The sequence below is a fragment of the Procambarus clarkii genome, chromosome 85 (assembly GCF_040958095.1).
Source record: "Procambarus clarkii isolate CNS0578487 chromosome 85, FALCON_Pclarkii_2.0, whole genome shotgun sequence".
NCBI lineage: Eukaryota > Metazoa > Arthropoda > Malacostraca > Decapoda > Cambaridae > Procambarus > Procambarus clarkii.
In genome coordinates this window covers 10,005,329-10,018,852 of record NC_091234.1, presented here as the reverse complement: position 1 = coordinate 10,018,852, position 13,524 = coordinate 10,005,329, and positions in this window count along the sequence as shown.

The window sequence follows — 13,524 nt, the reverse complement described above, 5'->3', positions numbered from 1 at the left end:
CACAAATAGGTGAGTACAAATAGGTGAGTACACATACACACACACAGAATAATATTGGAAAAAAAGATATTTATTTATTTAATTATTTATTTGTTATACAAAATTAATTTATTATAGAGAATTAATGTTCAATGTTTGCAAAGACCTAAGAAATCAGTCGGCGGCTGGTCCGACCAACTTTTTGTAACTTCACACAGTAACGTTTTGAAGTGCCTGTGCGAGGTCATCCGTGTTGCTTTGTTCACGGTCCTCTAGTTTTTCGTCCCTCTTTTTGTGAAACAAAATCATTGTTTTGGTGAGCTGGCATTGTTGTTCAAATATTTGTTGTTGAAGCTCCTTTTCTTTTTGTTTATAATATTCCAGTTCCCGACGTTTTCGTTCATAATTTATTGCAGCCATTTCACATTGTTTACATGCAGTTTCCTTTTGTGTGCGGCCGTTTTCTAGCCATCCCTCGAAAGACTGATCATTTTCTAGCCATCTCATGAAGGACTCTTCTTCATCGACTTCGTTAGATGACGTAGTCATTGTTGGCTTCGTCATAGCTCGGAGGTTAAAGGAATCTTCCGATGCCTACAAGGGATACATTGTCCTTTATGAAGTATTGTTTGTAAGGCTTTGCCATATGACAGAGGAATAATAAATATCTAAGATAGAGAAAAATTAGTGAGGGTTGTAGAAATTTTTACAGTAAGGAATATGTCGTGGTGACGATGATGAGCGAAGGCGTAGTCATGGCGATGATGATGGGAGTGTAGTTATAAGGCGATGATGATGGGAGTGTAGTAATATGGTGATAATGATGGGAGTGTAGTAAAATGGTGATAATGATGGGAGTGTAGTAATATGGTGATAATGATGTGAGTGTAGTAATGTAGTGATGATGGGAGTGTAATAATGTGTTGATGATGATGATGATGATTGGAGTGTAGTAATGTGGTACTGATGATGGAAGTGTAGTAACGTGGTAATGATGATGATTAGTGCAGTAATGTGGTGATGATGATAGGAGTGCAGTAATGTGGTGATGATGATGGGAGTGTAGTAATATGGTGATGATGGGAGAGTAGTAATGTACTGATGATGTTGGGGGGGAGGGGTAATGTAATGATGATTGTGAAAGTGGAGTAATATGTGATCATGATGAGAGTGGAGTAATGTGATGATGATGATAGGAGTTGAGTAATATGGTGATGATGATGTGAGTAGAGTAATGTGGCGATGATAATGGAAGTAGAGTAATATAGTGATGATGATTAGTGGAGTAATGTAGTGATGATAATGGGAGTGGAGTATTATAGTGATGATGAATGGAGTAATGTAGTGATAATGATGGCAGCGGAGTAATAAAGTGATGATGATGAGTGGAGTAATTTAGTTATGATGATAATAGTGGAGTAATTTGATAAAGATTGTGGGAGTTGCGTAATGTGGTGAAGGAGTTAATAGGACTGGAGTAATGTGGTGATAATGGTGGGATTGAAGTAATGTGATGATGATGGAATTGAAGTAATGTGTTGATATTGATGAGAGCGTAGTAATGTGGTGATGACGATGGGGGTAGAGTAATGCGGTAATTATGACGGAAGTGGAGTAATGTAGTGATGATGATGCGAGTGGAGTAATGGGGTGATGTTCTTTGAAGTAGAGCAATGTAGTGATGATAATGAGAGTGTAGTAATGTAGTGATGATGGGAGTGGGGTAATGTGGTGATGGTGATGGGAGTGTAGTAATGTGGTGATGATGATTGGAGTGAAGTAAAGCGGTGATGATGATGGGAGTGTAGTAATGTGGTGATGATGATGGGAGTGTAGTAATGTGGTGATGATGATGGGAGTGAAGTTATGTGATGATGTTGTTGGGAGTGTAGTAATGTGGTGATGATGATGGAATCGGAGTAATGCGGGGATGAAGGTGGGAGTGGAGTAATGTGGTGATGATAATGGGAGTGTAATTATGTGATGATGATGGGAGTGAAGTAATGTGGTGATGATGATGATTGGAGTGTATTAATGTGGTAGTTATTGTGGGAGTTTGGTAGCCGTGGTGATGAAGTTGGGCGTGCATTAGTCATGAGGATGTTTTAGGGAGTGTAGTAATGTGGTGATGATTTCGGAATTTTAGAAATGTGGTGATGATGTTGGGCGTGTAGTAATGTGGTGATGATATTTGAAGTGTAGTATTCATGGTGATAGGTGTGTAGTAATGTGGTGATGATGATGGGAGTGCAATACTTTGATGATAATGATGAAGTGGAGTAATGTGGTGAGGATGATGGGAGTGGAGTACTGTATTTTTTTTTTGGGGGGGGGAGGGAGGTGGTATATTCCTGCATGGGCCCTAAGCCTCTGGCTGGCCCACTAGGTGTTGCTTGTTTCTGTTTTACTTGGGCGGAGTATGAGTATTTATGATTCGTATGGTCGCTTCAGTAAGATTTTGTTCCAAGGGTTTAAACAGTTCCTCTACTTTGTTGAATCTAAGTTGAAATCTTTATGGGTTTGTAACTCTGCACTTTGTTAGATAATGTTCCAGTGGTCTGTCAGCATTTCTCCACTTTGTTGACATTGTGGTGATGATGATGACAGTGGAGTAATATAGTGATGACGATGAAGAGAGTGAAGGAATGTAGTGATAACGATTGGAGTGGAGTATTGTGGTGATGATGACGGGAGAGTAGTAATGTGTTGATGATGATGATAGTGTAGTAATGTGATGATGATGATGATAATGATGGTGATGGTGTTGGGAGTGTCGTAAAGTGGTGATGATGATCGAAGTAGAGAAATGTGGTGAGGATGATGATGTGAGTGTAGTAATGTGGTGATGACGATGGGAGTTGAGTAATGTGGTGATGATGGTGGGAATGTATTAAAGTTGTGGTGATTGTTGGAGTGGAGCAATGTGGTGATGATGATGGAAGTTGAGTAATGTGGTGATTAGATGGGAGTGCAGCAATGTGGTGATGATGATGATGGGAGATGAGTAATGTTGTGATGATAATTGGAGTGGAGTAATGTAATTATGCTGATCGGAGTGAAGTAATGTGGTGATGATGTTTGATGGTAGTGAAGATATGTGATGATGATGATGAGGGTGAAGTAATGTGATTATGATCGAAGTGTGGTGATTATGATCGAAGTGGAGTAATGTGGTGAGGATGATGATGGGAGTGTAATAATCTTGTCATGACGAAGAGAGTGGATAATGTAGTGATGATGATGGGAGAGTAGTAATGTGGTGATGATGATGGGAGAGTAGTAATGTGGTGATGATGATGAGAGTAAAGTAATGGGGTGAAGATGATGGGAGTGTACTAATGTGGTGATGATATTGAGTTATCTTGATATGATTTCTGGGCTTTAGTTTCGACGCAGCCCGGTCCTCGACCAGGCCTCCACCACAGGAAGCAGCCCATGACAGCTGACTAACACCCAGGTATTTTACTGCTAGGTAAAAGGGGCATAGACATAGGGTGAAAGAAACTCTGCCCATTGTTTCTCGCCGGCGCCGGGGATCGAACCCGGGACCACAGGATCACAAGTCCAGTGTGCTGTCTGCTCGACCGACCGGCTGCCCTCCCCTGATGATGGGAGTGGAGTAATGTTATGATGATGATGGGAGTTAAGTAATGTGGTGAAGTTGATGGGAGTAGAGATATGTTGTGATGATTATGGGAGATGAGTAACGTTATGATGATGATGATGGGAGTGTAGTCTTATGGTGATAATATTAATTACAACGGTGATGATCTTGGGAGTGTATTAATATGGTGATATTATGAGTGAAGTAATGGTGATGATGATGGGAGTATAGTAATGTGGTGATGATGATGGGAGTGTAGTAATATGATGACGATGATAAGAGAGGAGTAATGTTGTTAAGATAATGGAAGTGGAGCAATGTGGTGATGATGATGATGATGGGAATGTAGTAATTTGGTGAGGATTTTGGGAGTGCATTAGTCGTGATGATGTTGGGAGTGAAGAAATGTGGAAAAGATTTTGGGAGTGGAGTACTGTGGTGATGATGTTGGGAGTGTGGAAAAGAGGTGATGATAGTGACAGTGAAGTAATGTGATGATGATGATGGGAGTGTAATAATGTGATAATAATGATGGGATTGGAGTAATGTGGCGATGATGATGATGGGAGTGGAGTAATGTGGCGATGATGATGGGAGTGTAGAAATTTTGTGATGATGATGATGGGAGTGGAATAATGTGATGATAATGATTGCAGTGTAGTAATGTTGTGATGATGATGATGGGAGTGTAATAATGTGATGATAATGATGGTGGTGTAGTAATGTTGTGATGATGAGAGTGTAGTAATGTGGTAATAATGATAGGAGTGTGGTAATGAGGTGAGATGAGATGATGGGATTGAAGTAATGTGATGATTATGATGACAGCGTAGTAATATTGTGATGATGATGGAAGTGTAGTAATGATGTGATGATTATGGGAGTGAAGTAATGTTGTGATGTGGATGGGAGTAATGTAATGTGGAGATGATGATGGGAGCATAGTAATGTGGTGATGATGATCGAAGAGGAGTATTGTGGTGTGGATGATGATGGGACTGAAATAATGTGGTTATGACGATGGGAGTGGTGTAATGTAGTCAAGATGATGGGAGTTTAGTAATGTGGTGATGATGTTGGGAGTGATGATGATGGGAGTGTATTAAAGTGGTGGTGATTGAGGGAGTGGAGGAATGTGGTGATGATGATGGAAGGGGAATAATGTGATGAGGATCTTGAGAGTGGAGTAATGTAGTGATGATGATGTGAGTGTAGTAATGTAGTGATGATAGTGGAGTAATGGGCCGATGTTTGTGGAAGTGGAGAAATTTTTTAATAGTGATGGGAGTTGAGTAATGTGGTGATGATGCTGGGTGTGTATTAATGTGGTGATGATGAAGATGGGAGTGCAGTTATGTTGAGATGATAATGGGAGTGAAGTAATGTGGTGATGATGATGATGACGATAGGAGTGTAGTAATGTGGTGATGATGGTGATATGATGGAGATTATGTTTGGTGTACAGTAATGTGGTGAAGATGATGGGGTTTAGTAATGATGTGATGATGATATGAGTGAAGTAATGTGGTGGTGATGATGGGGGTGTAATTATGTGGTGATGATGATTGGAGTGAAGTAATGTGATGATGATGATGATTCTGATGGTGATAATGTTGGGAGTGTAGTAATGTGGTGGTGATGATACTCGAAGTGGAGTAATGTTGTGAGGATGTTGATAGGAGTGTAATAATATTGTGATGACGATGGGAGTGGAGTAATGTGGTGATGATGACGGAAGTGTATTAAAATGGTGATGATAGTGGGAGGGAAGTAATGTGGTGATGATGATGAGAGTTGAGTAATGAAGTGATGATGATAGGAGTGGAGTAATGTGGTTAGGATCTTGGGAGTGGAGTAATGTGGTGATGATGATGGGAGTTTAGTAGTGTGGTGATGGTGATGAGAGTGTAGTAAGGTGATGATGATGAGAGTGTGGTAATGTGGTGATAATGATGGGAGAGTAGTAATATCATGAATATGATGGAAACGATGTAATGTTGTGATGATAATTTCAGTGGAGCAATGTGGTGATGATGATGATGATGATGATGATGATGATGATGATGATGATGATGATGATGATGATGATGATGATGATGATGATGATGGGAACAGTATCATGGTGATGATGTTGGAAGTGCATTAGTCGTGATGATGTTGTAGGGAGTGTACTAAAGTGGTGATGATGTTGGGAGTGAAAAAATGTGGTGATGATGATGGGAGTCGAGCAATGTGGTGATGATGATGGGCCTTGAGTATTGTTCGAATGATCAGGATATTGGAGTAGTGAGGTGGTGATAGTGGATGTGTATTAATATTGTGATGATGATAGGAGAGTAATAATGTGGTGATGATGATGGGTGTGCAGTAATATTACTATGAAGATGGAATTGTAGTAATGATGTGATAATGAGGGGAGTGGCAGTAATGTTGTGATGATGTTGGGATTGGTAGTAATGATGTGAAGATGATTAGGGTGTAACAATGTTGTGATAATGATGGGAGTGTATTAATGAGATGATGATGATGATAATTATAATGATGATGTTGGGAGTGTAGTAATGGTGATGATGATCCTAGTGAAGTAATGTAATGAGGATGATGATGGGAGTGTAATAAAGTTGTGATGATAGTGGGAGTAAAGTAATGTTTTGATGATGCGAGTAGAGTAATGTAGTGATGATGATGGGAGTGGAGTAATAGGGTTAGGATCTTGGAGTGGAGTAATGTGGTGATGATGATAAGAGTGTAGTAATGTAGTGAAGATGATGGAAGTGTAGTTATGTGGTTATGATGTTTTGAGTAGAGTAATGAGGTAATGGTGATGAGAGTGTAATAATGTGGTAATGATTATGGGAGTGTAGTGATGTGGTGATGATGTTTGGAGTGTTGTAATGTAGGGAAGATGTTGGGAGTGTTGTAATGTGGGGATGATGCTCGGAGTATAGTAGTCATAGAGATGATGGTGGGTGTGTAGTAATTTTGTGATTAAGTTGGGAGTGGAGTAATGTAGTGATGATGATGGGAGTGTAATAATGAGGTGATTATGATGATGGAAGTGTGGTAATGTGGTGATGATGATGGGAGTGTAATAATGTGGTAATGATTATGGGAGTGTAGTGATGTGGTGATGATGTTTGGAGTGTTGTAATGTAGGGATGATGTTGGGAGTGTTGTAATGTGGGGATGATGCTCGGAGTATAGTAGTCATAGAGATGATGGTGGGTGTGTAGTAATTTTGTGATTAAGTTGGGAGTGGAGTAATGTAGTGATGATGTTGATGAGAGTATAATATTGTGATGATTATGGTGATAATGATGGTGATGATGTTGAGAGTGTAATAATGTGGTGATGATGTTGGGAGTGTTGTAATCTGGTGATGATTCTTTGAGTGTAGTCGTTGTAGTGATGAGGTTGAGAGTGCATTTGTCGTGATGTTGGGAGTGTAGAAATATGGTAATGATTTTTGGAGTGCAGTAATAAGGTGATGATGGGAGTTCAGTACTGTTGTGATTATGAAGGGAGTAAAGTAATGTGGTGATGATGATGGGTTTAATAATGTGGTGATGATGATGATGGAAGTTCAGTAATTTTGTGATTATGAAATGAGTAAAGTAATAAGGTGATTTTGATGGGAGTGTAATAATGTGTTGTTGATGATAGGAGTGGAGTATTGTATTAATGATGATGAGAGTGGAGTAATGTGGTGATGATGATGGGGTGTAATAATGTGGTGATGATGATGGGGTTTGATAATGGGGTGATGATAATGGGAGTGAAGTAATATTATGATGATGGTGATGATGTTGGAAGTGTAGTAATGTGGTGATGAGGATCGAGGTGGAGTAATGTGGTGAGGATGATGATGGTGAGTGTAAAAATATGGTGATGACGATGAGAGTGGAGTAATGTATTGATGATGATGATGGGATGGAAAAATGTGGTGATGCTCTTGGGAGTGGAGCAATGTGGTGATGATGATGGCAGAGTAGTAATGTTGCGATGGTGGAGGGAATGGACTTATGTAGCGATGATGATGGGAGTGAAGAAATGAGGTGATGGTGATGATGATGATGAGAGTGAAGTAATGTGAACATGATGATGGAAGTGAAGTAATGTTATTATGATGTTGGAAGCTGAGTAATGTCGTGATGATGATGGGAGTTAAGAAATGAGGTGAAGATGATGGGAGTATAGTAAGGTGGAGATGATGATGATGATAGGATTGGATATGTTGTGATGATAATGGGAGTTGAGTAATGTTATGATGATGATGGGAGTGTAGTAAAGTGGTGATGATGATGATGAGAGTTGAGTAATGTTGTTATGATAATGTAAGTGGAGTACTGTTGTGATGATGATTATGAGAAGAGTGTATTAATATGGTGATGATGGTGATAATGATGATGATGATGTTAGTAGTGTACTAATGTGGAGATAATGTTGGGAGTGTAGTAATGTTGTGATGATAATCGAAGTGGAGTAATGTGGTGAGGATGATAATGTGAGTGAAATAATGTGGCGATGACGATGGGTGAGAAGTAATGTGATGATGATGATAGGAGTGTAGTAAAGTGGTGATGATAGTGGACATGAAATAATGTGATAATGAGGAGAATGGAGTAATATAGTGAGGATCTTGGGAGTGGAGCAATGTGGCAATGAGGATGAGAGTGTTGTAATGTAGAAATGATGACGGAAGTGGAGTAATGTTGCAATGATGGAGGGAATGGAGTTATGCGGTGATGGTAATGATGGTTGTGAAGTAATGTGGTTATGATGATGGGAGTGTAGTAATGTGGTCATGTTGGTGGGAGTGTAATAATGTGGTAATGATTATGGTGATTAAGACTGATCATGTTGGGATGATGGGAGTGACTCCCATCATCATGTTGATGAAGATGGGAGTGTAGTAATGTGGTGATGATGATGGGAATGTAGTAATGCGGTGATGATGATGATGATGATAGTGGAATAATGTTGTGATGATAATATGAGTGAAGTAATGTGGTGATGATGACAGGAGTGTAGCAATGTGGTAATCATTGTAAGAGTGTAGTAGTCGTGGTGATGAAGTTGGGAGTGCATTAGTCATGAGGATGTTTTAGGGAGTGTAGTAATGTGGTGATGCTTTCGGAAATATAGAAATGTGGTGATGATGTTGAGAGTGTAGTAACGTGGTGATGATATTTGAAGTGTAATAGTCATGGTGATGGTGATAAGTGTGTAGTAATGTGGTGATGATAGCAGTGTAACAATGTGATGATAATGATGAAGTGGAGTAATGTGGTGAGGATGATGGGAGTGGAGTATTGTGTTTTTTTTTTTGGGGGTGGGGGAGGGAGGTGGTATATTCCTGCGCGGGCCCTAAGCCTCTGGCTGGCCCACTAGGTGTTGCTTGTTTCTGTTTTACTTGGGCGGAGTATGAGTATTTATGATTCGTATGGTCGCTTCAGTAAGATTTTGTCCCAAGAGTTTAAACAGTTCCTCTGCTCTGTTGAATCTAAGTTGAAATCTTATGGGTTTGTAACTCTGCACTTTGTTAGATAATGTTCCAGTGGTCTGTTAGCATTTCTCCACTTTGTTGACATTGTGGTGATGATGATGATAGTGGAGAAATACAGTGATGACGATGAAGAGAGTGTAGGATTGTAGTGATGACGATTGGAGTGGAGTATTGTGGTGATGATGATGGGAGAGTAGTAATGTGGTGATGATGATGATAGTGTAGTAATGTGATGATGATGATGATAATGATGGTGATGGTGTTGGGAGTGTCGTAAAGTAGTGATGATGATCGAAGTAGAGAAATGGGGTGAGGATGATGATGGGAGTGTAGTAATGTGGTGATGACGATGGGAGTTGAGTAATGTGGTGATGATGGTGGGAATGTATTAAAGTTGTGGAGATTGTTGGAGTGGAGCAATGTGGTGATGATGATGGAAGTAGAGTAACGTTGTGATGATGATGGAATAGGAGTAATGTGGTGAGTATCTTGGGAGTGCAGTAATGTGGTGATGATAAAGAGAGTGCAGTAATGTAGTGATGAGGATGATGGGAGTGGAGGAACGGGGCGATGATGGGATTGGAGTAATAATTGTAGTGAAGGGACTTGAGTAATGAGGTGATGATGATGGAAGTGAAGTATTATGGTGAAGATGATAGAAATGTAACAATGTGGTTATGATGTTGGGAATTGAGTAATGTGGTAGTGATGATGGGAGTGTAGTAATGTGGTGATGATGATGGGAGTGTAGTAACGTGGCGATGATGATAGAAGAGTAGTAATGTGGTGATGATGATGGGAGTATAGTAATGTGGTGATTAGATGGGAGTGCAGCAATGTGGTGATGATGATGATGGGAGATGAGTAATGTTGCGATGATAATTGGAGTGGAGTAATGTAATTATGCTGACCGGAGTGAAGTAATGTGGTGATGATGTTTGGAGAGTGGTTCTGTGGTGATGATGATGGGAGTGTAGTAGTCGTGGTGATGATGTTGGGAGTGCATTAGTCGTAATGATGTTGTTGGGAGTGTAGTAATGTGGAGATGATGATGGGATTGTAGTAATGTGGTGATGATGGTGATAATGATTTTCATGGTGTTTAGAGTGTGGTACTCTTGTGGTAATGATGATGGGAGTGAAGAAATGCGATGATGATGATGAGGGTGAAGTAATGTGTTTATGATCGAAGTGTGGTGATTATGATCGAAGTGGAGTAATGTGGTGAGGATAATGATGGGAGTGTAATAATCTTGTCATGACGAAGAGAGTGGATAATGTAGTGATGATGATGGGAGAGTAGTAATGTGGTGATGATGATGAGAGTAAAGTAATGGGGTGATGATGATGGGAGTGTACTAATGTGGTGATGATCTTGAGTTATCTTGATATGATTTCTGGGCTTTAGTTTCGCCGCGGCCCGGTCCTCGACCAGGCCTCCACCCCTGGAAGCAGCCCGTGACAGCTGACTAACACCCAGGTATTTCACTGCTAGGTAAAAGGGGCATAGTTCTACTGCTAGGTAACAGGGGCATTGGGTGAAAGAAACTCTACCCATTGTTTCTCGCCGGTGCCGGGGATCGAACCCAGAACCACAGGATCACAAGTCCAGTGTGCTGTCCGCTTGGCCGACCGGCTCCCCTCCCCTAATGATGGGAGTGGAGTAATGTTATGATGATAATGGGAGTTAAGTATTGTGGTGAAGTTGATGGGAGTAGAGATATGTTGTGATGATAATGGGAGATGAGTAACGTTATGATGATGGGAGTGTAGTCATATGGTGATTATTTTAATTATGATGGTGATGATCTTGGGAGTGTATTAATATGGTGATATTATGAGTGAAGTAATGGTGATGATGATGGGAGTATAGTAATGTGGTGATGATGATGAGAGAGGAGTAATGTTGTTAAGAAAATGGAAGTGGAGTAATGTGGTGATGATGATGATGGGAATGTAGTAATTTGGTGAGGATGTTGGGAGTGCATTAGTCGTGATGATGTTGGGAGTGAAGAAATGTGGAAATGATTTTGGGAGTGGAGTGCTGTGGTGATGATGTTGGGAGTGTGGAAAAGAGGTGATGATAGTGACAATGAAGTAATGTGGTGATGATGATGGGAGTGTAATAATGTGATAATAATGATGGGATTGGAGTAATGTGATGATTATGATAATGTGGGGATAATGATGGGAGCGTAGTATGTGGTGATGATGATCGAAGAGGAGTATTGTGGTGTGGATGATGATGGGACTGAAATAATGTGGTTATGACGATGGGAGTAATGTAATATGGTGAAGAAGATGAGAGTTTAGTAAGGGGTGATGATGTTGTTGCGTAGTAATGTGATGATGAAGTTGTGAGTAGAGTAACATGGTGATGATGTTGGGAGTGTAGTAATGTGGTGATGATGTTGGGAGCGTAGTAATGTGGTGATGATGTTGGGAGTGTAGTAATGTGGTGATGATGTTGGGAGTGTAGTAATGTGGTGATGATGTTGGGAGTGTAGTAATGTGGTGATGATGTTGGGAGTGTAGTAATAGTGATGATGATGTCGTAAAGGCGTGATGATGCTGGGAGTGGAGCAATGTAGTGATGATGATGAGAATGTAATAATGTTATGATAATGATGAGAGTGAAGTAATGTGGCGATGATGATGAGACTGGAGTATTGTTAACATGATGATGGGAGTGAAGTAATGTTGTGATGATGATGGATTTTTAGTAATGTGGTGATGATTGTGGGAGTGTAGTAATGTGGTAATCATTATGGGATTGTACTGATTCGGTTATGATGTTGGGAGTTGAATAATGTAGGGATGTTGATGGGAGGTAAATAATGTGTTGTTGATGATGAGAGTGTAGTAATGTTGCGATGATAATGGAGGTTGAATAATGTTATGATGATGATGATGATGAGAGTGTAGTAATATGGTGATTATGATGGTGATGATGTTGGGAGTGTAGTAATGTGGTGATGATGTAATGAGTGAAGAAATGTTGTGATGAAGATTAGAGTGAGTTAGTCGTGGTAATGATGTTCATAGTCGTGATGATGTTGTTGAGAGTGTAGTAATGTGGTGATGATGATGATGATGATAGGATTGTTGTAATGTGGTGATGATGATTGGAGTTTTGTAATGAGGTGATGATGATGATGAGAGTGGAGTGATGTTGTGATGATAATGGGAGTGAAGTTTCGTGGTGATGATGATGATGTGAGTGTAGTAATGTGGTGATGATGGTGAAGATATTGGGAGTGAGAGTAATGTGATTTTTTTTTTTGCAGGGATATTCCTGCGCAGGCCCTAAGCCTCAGGCTGCCCCACTAAGTGTTGCTTGTTTCTGTTTAACTTGGGCGGAGTATGAGTATTTATTACTCGTAAGGTTGGTTCAGTAAGATTTTGTCCCAAGTGTTTAAACAGTTCCTCTGCTCTGTTGAATCAAAGTTGAAATCCTAAGGGGTTCGTATCTGTGCAAATGTGGTGATGATGTTAGGAGTGAAGTAATGTTGTGATGATGATAGGAGTGTAGTAGTCGTGGTGATGATGTTTATAGTGCATTATTCGTGATGATATTGTTGAGAATGTTGTAATGTGGTGATGATGTTAGGAGTGAAGCAATGTTGTGATGATGTTTAAAGTGTTTCTCTTAAAGTTATCGTTTGATGATTTCGGGGCTTAGCGTCCCCGCGGCCCGGTCCTTGACCAGGCCTCCTGTTTGTTATAACCACCCCCCCCCCCACCTCCCCCACGAAGCAGCCCGTAGCAGCCTGATGTTGGTGGGAGTGTAGTAATGTGGTGATGTCGATGGGAATATAATAATGTGATGATAAAGATGGGAGTGGAGTAATGAGGTGATGATGTAGGGAGTGAAGTATTGTGGTGTTGATGATAGGAGTGATGTATTGTAGTGATGATGATGGGAGTGTATTAAAGTGGTGGTGATTGTGGGAGTGGAGGAATGTGGTGATGATGATGGGAGTGGAATAATGTGATGAGGATCTTGAGAGTGGAGTAATGTAGTGATGATGATGTGAGTGTAGTAATGTAGTGATGATAGTGGAGTAATAGGCCGATGTTTGTAGAAGTGGAGAATTTTTTTAATAGTGATGGGAGTTGAGTAATGTGGTGATGATGCTGGGAGTGTATTAATGTGGTGATGATGAAGATGGGAGTGCAGTTATGTTGAGATGATAATGGGAGTGAAGTAATGTGGTGATGATGATGATGATGATAGGAGTGTAGTAATGTGGTGATGATGGTGATATGATGGAGATTATGTTTGGTGTACAGTAATGTGGTGAAGATGATGGGGTGTAGTAATGATGTGATGATGATATGAGTGAAGTAATGTGGTGATGATGATGATGATGATGATGATAGGAGTGTAGTAATGTGGTGATGATGGTGATATGATGGAGATTATGTTTGGTGTA